This window comes from Meles meles, chromosome X (genome assembly GCF_922984935.1).
Source record: "Meles meles chromosome X, mMelMel3.1 paternal haplotype, whole genome shotgun sequence".
NCBI classification, from domain to species: domain Eukaryota; kingdom Metazoa; phylum Chordata; class Mammalia; order Carnivora; family Mustelidae; genus Meles; species Meles meles.
This window is the reverse complement of record NC_060087.1, coordinates 54,490,911-54,505,699: the sequence shown is the minus strand read 5'-3', so window position 1 is coordinate 54,505,699 and position 14,789 is coordinate 54,490,911. Positions and strand designations below refer to the sequence as shown.

Genomic DNA, 14,789 nt, shown 5'->3' with positions numbered 1-14,789 from the left:
ATTTCTATGCTGAGGAAAGTAATTATCTAATTCATTACACTCCCCTCATCTTGAAAGGCTCCCCCAGTTGAGGGGGGGGTTATTAAAGGAAAGCAAGGGATTTTCTAAGGAGCAAAGATAGGGAAATGAAAGGAAGGGAAGATTAGAGAAAAGAAAGAGGGAAGGGTCTTTCTCAAATGAGAAGTTGGCAAGCTTAGTCTCTAGAGTCTCACTGGAACTCCTCCTCCCAGGAGGCCCTGGGAACACTGAATTGCTCTACAACATCTTCACCCTCTCCACCTTGCTTGATTTTCCCTCCAGGAGTTAGAGAACCATCTTTTATACAGCTGTGTAATTGAATGCATTTGTGAACACCCATTTCGGATGCTTGTGATCAAGAAGTGACAAGCTGGGGCACCTGGGTAGCTCAGTGGGTTAAGCCTCTGCCTTCAGCTAGGGTCATGATCTCAGGGTCTCAGGATCGAGCCCCACATCAGGCTCTCTGCTCAGCATGGAGCCTGCTCCCTTTTTCTCTCTGCCTGTCTCTCTGCCTACATGTGATCTCTCTCTGTCAAATAAATAAATAAAATCCTTTTTAAAAAGTCTAAAAATTAGAAAAAAATGAAGTGACAAGCAGAAAGCTAAATAGTGAAAGGATGGTGGGGAGGATTGTTGGGGAAAGAGTAGTGAATAACAGTAAAGGGACAAAGAAATTAAGGGAACAAATGAAAGAAACAAAGATGGTGCAGAGGAAGCTTTAAAAAAGTGTGGAGCTGAACCTATAACTGGCACCTCTTTCCTTGTAGGACTGCCATCTAATTTAACTAAAGGATGGCATCTCAACAACTAGATACATTAGGGCCTGGCTGCTCAGTGAGTAGAAAGCCAATATATGAAGGGTTTCTTCAAATTTCCATGAAAATTCTTCACCAAAATGGTACCTAATAAATATGGCCTTCCTTAAATAGGAGTTAGTGAGGTAGGCTCTTACAGTTGCTACAGGGAGCTCAGGACCCATCTAGGCCACCATCTCTAGGTGGAGAGGAAAACAGAACTTCTTCTCTTCTCTCTATGCCACCTGTGTGGAGCTGAAGAAACTAAAGGGAGAGACACCAACAAGTTGGCCACTGCTATATTCTCCTGACTTGAAGGAGGAAGGGAGAAAAAAAAATCTACCAGGGGCCTTCTGTAACCATGAGTTCTTAACACAAAAGAACACTTCCTGTGAGTAGATTTTCAGGTACACTGATAGGTCAGTAGGGAAAATTGGGGATAAAAGGCCTTTCCAAGTCTCTCTAGCCACATCAAATTATCCTGGACTAGAAAGCCTTAGGGTACAGATCCCCAGGTTTTCAAAGGGGCCCTAAGGCAAACCCTCATCCCAGTAACTGCTTGGGCCTTAATTCCAAAGAGAAGGGAAACACTCTTTTAATCTAGAACCCCGGAAATAGCATAGGACAGCAAGTTGACAGTTTATTCTGGGAAATAAAAAAAATAGGGAAGGAAAAGCTTTAAGGAGGATCCTCATCATTTTTCTCCAAGCCAGAGGTCCCCAGATGTTGCTTGAATAACCTGAGCCAGCCACAAAAGTCCAAAAGAATGTAGAAACTATGTGAGAAGGGGCTTAAGGTTAGAATTAGGTATTTCTCTTAAGCGGCAATATTCTGTATGGGGTATTTCAAAAATCAATTATGCTATCAGTTCAAGACAAGAGCAACCATTTGTGTATTATATATTCTGCAAGAATATCCACCATCCAAATGCACTGTTCAGGCCTCTGATTGGGCCTATACATCATCTAGTTTATTTTGCATGTAGACATGCCTATATACAAACTCCAAATGCCCTGGGAAGAGGACAGGGCAAGTTACAATAAATTGATATTATAGCTATAGGAAACTGAGGCCAGAGTGGCAAGAGATTTGTCTAAGCTGGCAGAATTGGTAAGGACCAAATTTTCTGAACTCCCAGGTCAGTGTTCTATCCCCTATATTGATACTCCTAGTGTAAAAGTTGGGGAATATGAGACCATCTAGATCTTGGACCCAACTCAAAGATCATCCCAACTTGGCCAACTCAAACCTGTTCCAGCTATTGTTGATGTCAGACCCTAAAACATGGAGGTGATGCCAAAGAGGAAGTTCCTGGGCCTGTGTGCCAATATATAAGACTGTGACTCTATGTTAATTCAGTCACTGGCAATGACAAGCTGGAAGAGGGAGATGTCCACTTTGAAGAATATGTTCTCTCTATGCAAAAAGGAGACAAGATAAACTGGACCCAGGGCTAAAGCTCAGCTACCTTTGGGCCATGCCAGGTGCTATCAGCCATACCATGAATCCTGTCAAGGATCTAAGAGAGCCAGAAATGTGTAAAAGAATCCAAAGCCCAGGCTCTTACCCTAAACCTTTGTCTAGTCTCAACTATTAAAAGCACCCTTACAAAAAATTCCAGATATTTCTCAGAGCTCACAGGCCTGCATCCTGGGCCATATGGTGAAAAAGCTTCTGGAGCTCTGACCACTAGAAGAATTTGGAACAGTAGAAGATGAGTTTGGCATTCTATAGAGCAAGAGAAGGGGGCCAAATAGGGGATCCAGACTATTGTCCTGGCTCCAGGCTATGAGACTCCTCCAACAACTGCTCTCTCCCCAGACATACATTGACCTCGTCCCCAATTTTCTGGGAGGAAGGGGTAAAGTGGGCATCTGGCCCAGGCCTAACAAGGGGGAAGTGAGAAAGGGAGAAGGGACAAAGGGATAGGATAGGATAGGACAGAAGAACTTTGGGTACTGGAAGAGAAGAGTGATGAGGCAATTAAGTAGGTCTCAGATAAGTTTTTCACTGAGGAAATTATCTAGCAGGCTGAGCCTCAGTTGGAGGGATGGGGTCTTCTCAGGCATCCTCCCCATCTTCCACCAGCCTTCCTTGCTTGGAGAAACACAACAACTCTAGCCACCACAGGGAACGACACAGCCACCCATTGACTTTAGAGGCCAACTTGGAACTTTTTGTTAATGAGCACTAGGAGGTGTTGAGGCATCTGGGGGGCTCAGTTGTTAAGTGTTTGCCTTCAGTTCAGGTCATGATCCCAGGGTCCTGGGTTTGAGCCCCTCCTCCAGACTCCCTGCTCAGTAGGGAGTCTGCTTCTTCCTGTCCTTCTCCCTCTGCTCCTCTCCCCCCAATCATTTGTATGTGCTTTCACTTTCTCAAATAAATAAATAAAATCTAAAAAAAAAATAAACACTAAGGGCACTGCTAGGAGGAGAAGGGGTTAGAGACGGGATCATAAAGGAAACTAGTTGATGACTGTGAGCTCACCTTCGTTACCTCTTCTGTTTGTTCACGAGGTAGAAGAGCAAGGGAATGAGGCTGCCCCAACCCTGATTCTGGAGGAAGGTAATGTCCCTCTTGTCCTCTAAACTAGCTGCCAGTTTGGCTCTTGCACAGACACAGTCTCACTCCTGAAGGAGATAAGTGTTACGTGTTCAGTAGTTTTGTATGCCTCAGCCTCATAACAGCCATGCTAACCCATTTCCATAGCATTCGAAATCTTTTCACTAGTCTAGAGGAACAGAACACAGTACCCTTAGATTCACAACCCTGAGTGAGTCACCACTCTCTTAGATTGCATACACATTGAGTCCTCTGTATTCATACTACTACATATTCAATTCAACCTGTTCCTTGATTATACACACATACCCCAGATATGAGTGTGTGAATAATATGTGTATACAAACACAGAACCACAAAATATCCACAAGTACATACCCCTGAACATACAAACTCTCCTATAACCTACATATGCATATATTCGATTAAACCTGTACATGCACATCAACCACACCAACAATGTTTACATTCATCTCCTTAGGTATAAAGGTGTCTACAATCTGTCATAGTCATATACTCCTTTGCACACATGCATTCCTTTGAATGCACATACAACCATATCACTCTACATACAAGATGATATACAGACACAAAGGCACACAACCATGCACATTTACAGATGTTCCTACCCTCTGTGCTGCCTACATACATCCCAATACTACTTTCACACATACCCAGCATATTGGTTTTCAGGTACTAGGGCTAAACATTGCTTTGTAAGTACTCCTAGGTCCATTGTGTGACATCCATTTTTCTTGCTTCCTGCTGTCTTTCTTGGCCTTTATAAAAATATATATACATATGTATTTGTAAAGATTTTATTTATTTATTTGACAGACAGAGATCACAAGTAGGCAGAGAGACAGGCAGAGAGAGGGGGGGAGGCAGGCTTCCCACTGAGCAGAGAGCCTGATGCAGGGTTCTATCCCAGGATCCTGGGACCATGACCTGAGCAGAAGGCAGAGGCTTTAACACACTGAGCCACCCAAGAGCTCCTTTATTGGTCTTTTTAAAAATTTTCTATATGGGAATTTTCAAAAATATACAAAAGTAGTAAGAATAGTAAACTGAACCCTGTGAACCCATCACCTAGCTTCAAAAATTATTTACATATATTTAATTTAAACAACCCAGCAGTTCACTCTTTGGCTTCTAGAGTTAACTGGTCTTTTGTCATCACTGAGGCCATGACTACTAATTGAGGGACCCACTGTGTGGCTCCTGGGTCCCTCTGCCTCATTCATTGATATGGCCCTGATATCAGGCTCTGGACTCCTAAAGCTTTGGCACAAATTTAAGAAGATTTTGTTCACATGTATGGCATAGCAGATGAATTCTTCCTCCTCGACCATGAATGAAGAACCTGATACTCTCTCAGTAATTAACCAGCTATGGGATATAGCAGCAGATATATTAAATAAAAGAGCCAATGTTCAGGATCATGCATGTCTGCCTGGTCTTATTTGTTTATGGGCCATCCCAACCCCCCTGTTGTCCATTTCACTTTGCTAACTCTTTAGTACTTAGAAGAATGCCATGCCAACAGAGAAAAAAATGAAAGGAAAACATATGATGTTAAGCTTGCAAAATGTTATGTAGAAGACTACAACTCCAGGAGAAACAAACTGCTGGCTTCTGAAATTTATGACATTCTTCAGTTTTCCAAATATTGCAGATGGTAAATACACACAGAAGGAAAGCTCAGTTTTTTTCTGGGGACTACAAACAAATGTGCCAAAATAGTGGTTTTGTACATAGACGGTCTTGATGATACGTCTCAGAGAAATCTCTGTAAAGAGGCTTTGTTAAAAATTAAAGGTGTAGGAGTCAAGATGGCTGGGAAGTAGGAGGAGGCACCATTTCAACCTGTACCTTAAAGTGAGCTGATTACCTACCAAAGAACTCCGACCACCTATGAAATCAGCCTGAGATCAGAATTATACACTTCTGGATCTCTACAGGAGCAGAAGACGCCAGTGGCAGGTAAAGCAGTCTGGGAGCATCGGACTGATATCAGAAGATAAACAGGGGCGCCTGGGTGGCTCAGTGGGTTAAGGCCTCTGCCTTTGGCTCCGGTCATGTTCCTGGGGTCCTGGGATCGAGCCCCGCATCGGGCTCTCTCCTCATCGAGGAGCCTGCTTCCTCCTCTCTCTCTCTCTCTCTCTGCCTGCGTCTCTGCTTACTCGTGATCTCTGTCAAATAAATAAATAAAATCTTTTTTTAAAAAAAAGAAGATAAACAAAAGGGGGAGGGAGCCACCAGAGGTGACCGATTGGAAAGTAATACCCCAATACGAGAGTGCTCTGCATTTGGGGACCAGCATTAACTTGGAGTCTGGTTGAAAGCACTCAAAAAACAAAAAGCAAAGGATCGCGGGGGGAAATAGTGGGAATCTGGGCGGTTAGGGACAGGGACCTAAGTCCCTGGACCCAGGACAGCCTTCCCTAGGGCTGAGCCAGAGAGAGTGCGGCAGAGAAATCAGGTCTCCGTCCCTGAGCCACCAGTGCACCTGACCCGCCAGCGCACCTGAGAACAAGTGGGGTCTGGCTCCCGAGAGGGGCTAGGAGCCTGGCCAGATGGCAATCCTGAAACACGCACGTCCCAAACACTCCTTTGGGAGAGGTGCTCATAGGCGCTAGCCTGGAGCTCTGGCATCCAGAAAAACCAGACATTCCCAACCCGGGACAGCAGGAAAATCTCAGTGTGCGATCTCTGCTTGGAACCTCTCTGGCGGTCTGGAGCTGCCCAGACAGCCGCCGCTGCCCTCGTATTGGGTACAACGAAGAGCTCCTGCATCCCCAGGGACCAGGACATAGAACCGACTTTGCCAGCAGCTCTGCAGAGCATTCTGAGGCTTCTCTCTGAGAGGGAGATCGGGGTGCAGTTTGCTCTCCTCTAAAACTCCAAAAACCATCAAAAGCTGTCAAGGCAAGAGAAAGCAGATGAAAGAACATAAAAACCCCCAGAGAACAAAAGCCTGAAAAAAGCAGTTTCCTCAGAGTCCACCCCCTTGAGGGGAGGGGGAGGACCTAACTCAGGGAACATCATTGTCTGAAAAACCACGTGGCAGGCCCCTCCCCCAGAAAACCAACCAGGAAGGAAGAAAAAAAAAAGAAAAAGACTACAAGAGAACAACCACCACTTCTTCATAAATGCAACTTTTATTTTTAACTCTTTACCAATATTCTGGTTTTTTATTAACACATACAGATAATTTTTTAACCTATTTACCATCACACTGAGATGTCCAGTACATCAAATTATTTAATAACCTTCTAACCTGAACTTTTTGATACATACACCTGTGTTTTTCTTTTGCTTTTCTATTTTTTTTAATTCTTTTTTAATTTTAACTTAGTTTAGTCTAGTTTATTCTTTTTTAATTTTTATTTTCTACTAAACATATAGAGTTAAATTTCAAGGTAATCCCCTTTCCCCAATCAATGCTACCCCTATAGGCAAACCAGTTTCTAATCCCCCTGTAACTTAGGAAAATTGAGTCCCTTAACAAAAACATCAAGATACATTCAGAAATAATCGAAATAACCTTCCTCACCCACACTGAGAATTTATAACCACTCTTCCAATTTTTCCTTCTGTCAGTGTTTCTGTGAATTTGTGTTTGTCCTGATAATATATAAATCTTATACTTGGGGTTCTTTCTGATGAGGTTCTTCCCTTTTTTTTGCTTATATATATATATATATTTTTTTTCTTTATTCATATACTTTTATCAGTCTTTTTGTTTGTCTGTTTTTGTTTGTATACTTCATAAATCTTACCTTGTGGCCCATTTGGGCTGAGCCTTCTCTATTATCTTCCCTTTTTTTCCTATCTCTCTCTCTCTCTCTTTTTTTTCCTTTTTTCTTTCCCCGTTTTTTTTTCTTTCTTCTTCTCTATTTCTTTTTCTTTTCTTTTTTCTCTCATTTGGGTGGGGAATCCTGATTGCACAGAAGCGTTCCAGGGTGCACCTTGACTGCACCACAATTGATAAATCCAGCTGCATCTGTTCAGTCATCTCTTTCCAAAATGACTAGGAGAAGGAAAACCCAACAGAAGAAAAATACAGAGGATGGACCTTCTGTAACAGAGCTAATGGCTATCGACATAAACAATATGTCGGAAAAGGAATTCAGACTAACAATTATCCAGGCAATAGCTGGGTTGGAGAAAGCCATGGAGGACCAAACAGAATTAATTAGGGCAGAACTGAAAGCCACCAGGGATGATGTTCACAATGTTAGGGCAGAACTGAAAGCCACAAAGGATGATGTTCAAAATGCTCTCAAGGAGTTCCAACCTAATCTAAATTCTCTAAAAGCTAGGGTAACTGAGACAGAAGATAGAATTAGTGATCTGGAGGACAAACAGATAGAGAGAAAGGATCAGGAGGAAGCCTGGAACAAACAGCTCAGAAGCCACAAAAACAGAATCAGGGAAATAAACGATGCCATGAAACGTTCCAACGTCAGAATTATTGGAATCCCTGAAGGGGAGGAAAAAGAAAGAAGTCTAGAAGATATAGTGGAAGAAGTTGTCTATGAAAAATTTCCCAATCTCACGAATGGAAACAACGTTCATGTACTAGAGGCAGAGATATTTCCTCCCAAGATTTTAGATTCTCGAAAGTCCTCACGACACCTTATAGTTAGAATGAGGAATTATGTTTCACGACAGACCCTCTTAAAAGCAGCTAAGACAAAGAAGCTCCTAACATAGAGAGGAAAGCCCATTAGAATAACGTCAGACCTTTCCACAGAGACCTGGCAAGCCAGAAAGGGCTGGCAAAATATATTCAGAGTACTAAATGAGAAGAACATGCAACCAAGAATACTCTATCCAGCAACACTGACATTTAAAATGGATGGAGAGATAAAGAGTTTCCAAGACCGGCACGGCTTAAAAGACTATGCAACCACCAAGCCGACACTGCAGGAAATATTAAGGGGGGTCCTATAAAAGAGAAAAAATCCTAAGAATATCATTGAACAGAAATATAGAAACAATCTACAGACAGAAAGACTTCAAAGGCAACACGATGTCAATAAAAACCTATCTCTCAATAATCACTCTCAATGTGAATGGCCTAAACGCGCCCATAAAATGACACAGGGCTGCAGATTGGATAAAACGACAGGACCCATCCATATGTTGTCTACAAGAGACCCATTTTGAACCTAAGGATACACCCAGACTGAAAGTGAAGGGATGGAGAAGCATCGTTCATGCCAATGGGCCTCAAAAGAAGGCCGGGGTAGCGATTCTCATATCAGATAAATTAGATTTTAAACTAAAGACTCTAGTCAGAGATACAGAAGGACACTACATAATTCTTAAAGGGACTATCCGCCAAGATGATCTAACAATTATGAATATCTATGCCCCCAATATGGGAGCACCCAATTACATAAGAAAACTATTAATCAAGATAAAGAGTCATATTGATATGAATACAATAATAGTAGGAGATCTTAATACGCCTCTCTTAGAAATAGACAGATCATCGAAGCAGAAAATTAATAAAGAAATAAGAGCATTGAATGAAACATTGGACCAGATGGACCTCATCGACGTATACAGAGCATTCCACCCTAAAACAACAGAATACTCATTCTTCTCAACTGCACTTGGAACCTTCTCCAGAATAGACCACATAGTGGGTCACAAAGCAGGACTCAACCAATACCAAAAGACTGACATTATTCCCTGCATATTCTCAGATCACAATGCTTTGAAACTGGAACTCAATCACAAGGAAAAGTTCAGAAGGAACTCAAACACCTGGAAGCTAAAGACCACCTTGCTTAAGAATGCTTGGATCAACCAGGAGATCAAAGATGAACTTAAACAATTCATGGAAACCAGTGAGAATGAAGACACTTCGGTCCAAAACCTATGGGATACAGCAAAGGCGGTTCTAAGGGGGAAATACATAGCCATCCAAGCCTCCCTCAAAAACATTGAAAAATCCAGAATACACCAGCTGTCTCTACACCTTAAAGAACTGGAGAATCAACAACAAATCAAACCAACTCCACACGCAAGGAGGGAAATAATCAAGATTAGAGTAGAGATCAATGAGGTAGAAACCAGAGATACAGTAGAATATATCAATGAAACTAGAAGCTGGTTTTTGAAAGAATCAATGCGATCAATAAACCATTGGCCACACTAATCCAAAAGAAAAGAGAGAAAGCCCAAATTAATAAAATTATGAATGAAAAGGGAGAGATCACAACTAACACCAAGGAAATAGAAACAATCATCAGAAATTATTACCAACGGTTATATGCCAATAAGCTAAGCAACCTAGATGAAATGGATGAGTTCCTGGAAAACTATAAACTCCCAAAAATGAATCAGGAAGAAATTGACAACATAAATAGACCGATATCTAGTAACGAGATTGAAGCAGTGATCAAAAAGCTCCCAAAAAACAAGAGCCCGGACCTGACGGATTCCCTGGGGGAATTCTACCAAACTTTCAAAGAAGAAATAACATCAATTTTCCTGAAGCTGTTCCAAAAAATTGAAACAGAAGGAAAACTTCCAGACTCTTTTGATGAAGCCAGCATTACCCTGACCCCCAAACCAGGCAAAGACCCTACAAAAACGGAGAATTTCAGACCAATATCACTGATGAATATGGATGCAAAGATTCTCAACAAGAGCCTAGCAAACAGGACCCAGCAGCACATGAAAAAGATTATCCACCATGACCAGGTGGGATTCATCCCTGGGTTGCAAGGATGGTTCAACATTCGCAAATCAATCAATGTGATAGAACAAATCAATAAGAGAAGAGAGAAGAACCACATGGTCCTCTCAATGGATGCAGAAAAAGCAAGTGAAAAAATCCAGCATCCGTTCCTGATGAAAACGCTTCAAAGTAGAGGGATAGAGGGAACATTCCTGAACTTCATAAAATCTATCTATGAAAGACCCACATGAAATATCATCCTCAATGGGCAAAACCTTGCAGCCTTCCCGTTGAGATCAGGAACACGACAAGGATGCCCACTCTCACCACTCTTGTTCAACATAGTATTAGAAGTCCTAGCAACGGCAATCAGACAACAAAGAGAAATAAAAGGTATCCAAATTGGCAAGGAAGAAGTCAAACTCTTTCTCTTCGCCGATGACATGATTCTTTATATGGAAAACCCCAAAGACCCCACCCCCAAACTACTAGAACTCATACAGCAATTCAGTAACGTGGCAGGATACAAAGTCAATGTACAGAAATCAGCGGCTTTCTTATGCACTAACAATGAAAATACAGAAAGGGAAATTAGAGAATCGATTCCATTTACTATAGCACCAAGAACCAGAAGATACCTGGGAATAAACCTAACCAAAGAGGTAAAGGACCTGTACTCGAGGAACTACAGAACACTCATGAAAGAAATTGAAGAAGTCACAAAAAGATGGAAGACCATTCCATGCTCTTTGATTGGAAGAATAAACATTGTTAAAATGTCTATTCTGCCTAGAGCAATCTATACTTTTAATGCCATTCTGATAAAAATTCCACCGATATTTTTCAAAGAGCTGGAGCAAATAATCCTAAAATTTGTATGGAGCCAGAAGAGACCCCGAATTGCTAAGGAAATGTTGAAAAACAAAAACAAAACTGGCGGCATCACGTTACCCGATTTCAAGCTTTACTACAAAGCTGTGATCACCAAGACAGCATGGTACTGGCATAAAAACAGACACATAGACCAATGGAACAGAGTGGAGAGCCCAGATATGGACCCTCAACTCTATGGTCAAATAATCTTCGACAAAACAGGAAAAAATATACAATGGAAAAAAGACAGTCTCTTCAATAAATGGTGCTGGGAAAACTGGACAGCAATACGTAGAAGAATGAAACTCGACCATTCTCTTACACCATACCCAAAGATAAACTCAAAATGTATAAAAGACCTCAATGTGAGACAGGAATCCATCAGAATCCTAGAGGAGAATATAGGCAGTAACCCCTTTGATATCAGCCACAGCAACTTCTTTCAAGATATGTCTCCAAAGGCCAAGGAAAGAAAAGCGAAAATGAACTTTTAGGACTTCATCAAGATCAAAAGCTTCTGCACAGCAAAGGAAACAGTCAACAAAACAAAAAGGCAACCCACGGAATGGGAGAAGGTATTCGCAAAAGACAAAAGGTTAATATCCAGGACCTATAAAGAACTTCTCAAACTCAACACACACAAAACAGATAATCATATCAAAAAATGGGCAGAAGATATGAACAGATACTTCTCCAACGAAGACATACAAATGGCTATCAGACACATGAAAAAAATGTTCATCATCACTAGCCATCAGGGAGATTCAAATTAAAACTACATTGAGATACCACCTGACACCAGTTAGAATGGCCAAAATTAGCAAGACAGGAAACAACGTGTGTTGGAGAGGATGTGGAGAAAGGGGAACCCTCTTCCACTGTTGGTGGGAATGCAAGTTAGTGCAGCCACTTTGGAGAACAGTGTGGAGACTCCTGAAGAAATTAAGAATAGAGCTTCCCTCTGACCCTGCAATTGCACTGCTGGGTATTTACCCCAAAGATACAGATGTAGTGAAAAGAAGGGCCATCTGTATCCCAGTGTTTATAGCAGCAATGGCCATGGTCGCCAAACTGTGGAAAGAACCAAGATGCCCTTCAACGGATGAATGGATAAGGAAGATGTGGTCCATATACACAATGGAGTATTATGCGTCCATCAGAAAGGTTGAATACCCAACTTTTGTAGCAACATGGATGGGACTGGAAGAGATTATGCTGAGCGAAATAAGTCAAGCAGAGAGAGTCAAGTATCATATGGTCTCACTTATTTGTGGAGCATAACAAAGAACACGGAGGACATGGGGAGATGGAGAGGAGAGGGAGTTGAGGGAAACTGGAGGGGGAGATGAACCATGAGAAACTGTGGACTCTGAAAACAACCTGAGGGTTTTGAAGGGGCGGGGGGGGTGGGAGGTTGAGGAACCAGGTGGTGGGTAATAGGGAGGGCACGTACTGCATGGAGCACTGGGTGTGGTGCAAAAACAATGAACACTGTTATGCTGAAAATAAACAAATAAAAAAAATTAAATGTGTACATGGGAAGATGGAGAGGAGATGGGCGTTGGGGGAAATTGGAGGGAGAGACGAACCTAAAAACAATCTTAGGGTTTTGAAGGGGATGGGCATGGGAGGTTGGGTGAGCCTTTTGTGGGGTATTATGGAGGGCACGTATTGCATGGAATACTGGGTGTGGTACATAAGCAATGAATTCTGTTACACTGAAAAGAAATTTAAAAAATAAAAATTCAAAAAGTAAAAAAAAAATTAAAGGTATTATTAGCTTTACTTTTCAAATGGCTGTTCAAAGATGTGTGGTGTGTGGTGTGGATCCATTTGGATTTGAAAGCAGAGGCCTTGGCATCAGTAATAGCATCAATGAAGGTTCAGCATGTTGTGAAAAGTGAAATTGGAGAAGAGATGTTGGTTCTGATACCAAGGTATACTTGTGGAAGTAGAACAGAACACAGAAGTGCCCAACTACCTGCCTGGGGATAAGAGTCCCACAAAGAAGCAAGAAAAAGCAGTGTCCCAGGTCACCTCACACCCAGAGGGTGGAGCTAGCTGGTTGAACACAGCTGCAGACTTTTTATCCAGATCATTTTACTGGTGACTTCACTTTGGGTCTCAAGGACTGTGTGAACCAACAAGGGGAAAGTTTTCCATTGTTGTGGTGAGCTGTCAAATGCAATTTGTGATGTTATTATGAAAAGTTTTTAGATTACATGATTGCATATGCTGCATTTTACATTTTTTAAAGAAATTTTTAAAGGATTTTATTTATTTATTTATTTATTTATTTATTTATTTATTTGAGACAGAGAGATACATGGTGAAAGAGCATAAGCAGGAGGACAGGCAGAGAGAGGGGGAGAAGACTCTCCCCGGATCCAGGAGACCAATGAGGGGCTTGATCCCAGGATGCTGGGATCATGACCTGAGCTGAAGCACGCTTAACTATCTGAGCCACCCAAGTGACCTAATGCGTTTTACATTTTATCTGACATTTTGCCCCACTTGATGGTAAAAAGGACAGAGGCTACAGGTGGAGTTCTTTGTTTATGAAGGTATTTTGGTTTTGTTTTCCTTTAATTGCCTCACTTTAAAAAAAAATGAGTCCAACTGTTAAACCAAACATATGTATGTGCAGCTTTACATTTTAATTTACATGAAGCATGTGATTAAGAAAACTCATTTTCTCCTCAAGCATCGGGACTATCTGAAGAGGTTTGCTTTTGTGTTTGTGTTTTTGCTTTGTGGGTTTTTTTTTCTCAGTCATTCATTTTATTTGAGCATTTTTGTATTGTTATGTTAGTCACCATAAAATTTATTGTTAGTTTTTGATACAGTGTTCCAAGATTCATTGTTTATGCACTACACCCAGTGCTCCATGCGATACATGCTTTCCTTAATACCCACCACCAGGCTCACCCATTTCTCCTTGCCCCTCTAAAACCCTCAGTTTGTTTCTGAGTCCACAGTCTCTTATGGCTCATCTCCCCCTCCAGTTTCCCCCAATTCACTTTTCCTTTACTTCTTCTAATGTCCTCCATGCTATTCCTTATATTCTACAAGTAAGTGAAACCATATGATAATTGACTTTCTCTGCTTGACTTATTTCACTCAGTATAATCTCCCCCAGTCGCATCCATGTTGGTGCAAAAGTTGGGTATTTATCCTTTCTGATGGCTGAGGAATATTCCATTGTATATACGGACCACATCTTCTTTATAAATTCATCTGTTACAGGACATCTCTGCTCTTTCCACTGTTTGGTTATTGTGAGCATTGCTGCTATGAACATTGGGATACATATGACCCTTCTTTTCACTGCATCTGTATCTTTGGAGTAGATATTCAGTAGTTCAATTGCTGGGTAATAGGGTAGCTTTATTTTTAATTTTTTGACGAATCCCCACACAGTTTTCCAAAGTGGCTGCACCAACTTGCATTCCCACCAATAGTGTAAGAAGGTTCCCCTTTTTCCACAATCCCTCCAACATTTGTTGTTTCCTGTCTTGTTAATTTTTGTAATCCTAACTTATGTAAGGTGTTTGTTTTAGGTCAAGTTGTTCATGAATTACTGAATATTTTTCTCTTCTTTTCTTCATGAAAGATACTTGCTTTGGTATTCTTCACTGAAAGTTAAAAATTTTCTCATTGTCACCCTTTTGTGTCTTTTTAAATTTTATCAGCCATGTTTATAGAAAGAACATTAATATAGAGACATTTGGTGAATGAAAATATATCCATATGAACATAACAGTCCCCTAAAAAACTACAAGTCTACAAAAATTGCAATCTTTTGTACTGTAATTTTAATAAGATCAACACAAAAATCAGCC

At 41.2% G+C, this 14,789-nt stretch overlaps 1 pseudogene; it reads left to right on the top strand.

Moving 5' to 3' along the window:
* The first annotated feature begins 4,819 nt into the window (after positions 1–4,819).
* On the top strand, positions 4,820–13,122 carry LOC123934417 (annotated as a pseudogene).
* Positions 13,123–14,789: the final 1,667 nt, after the last annotated feature.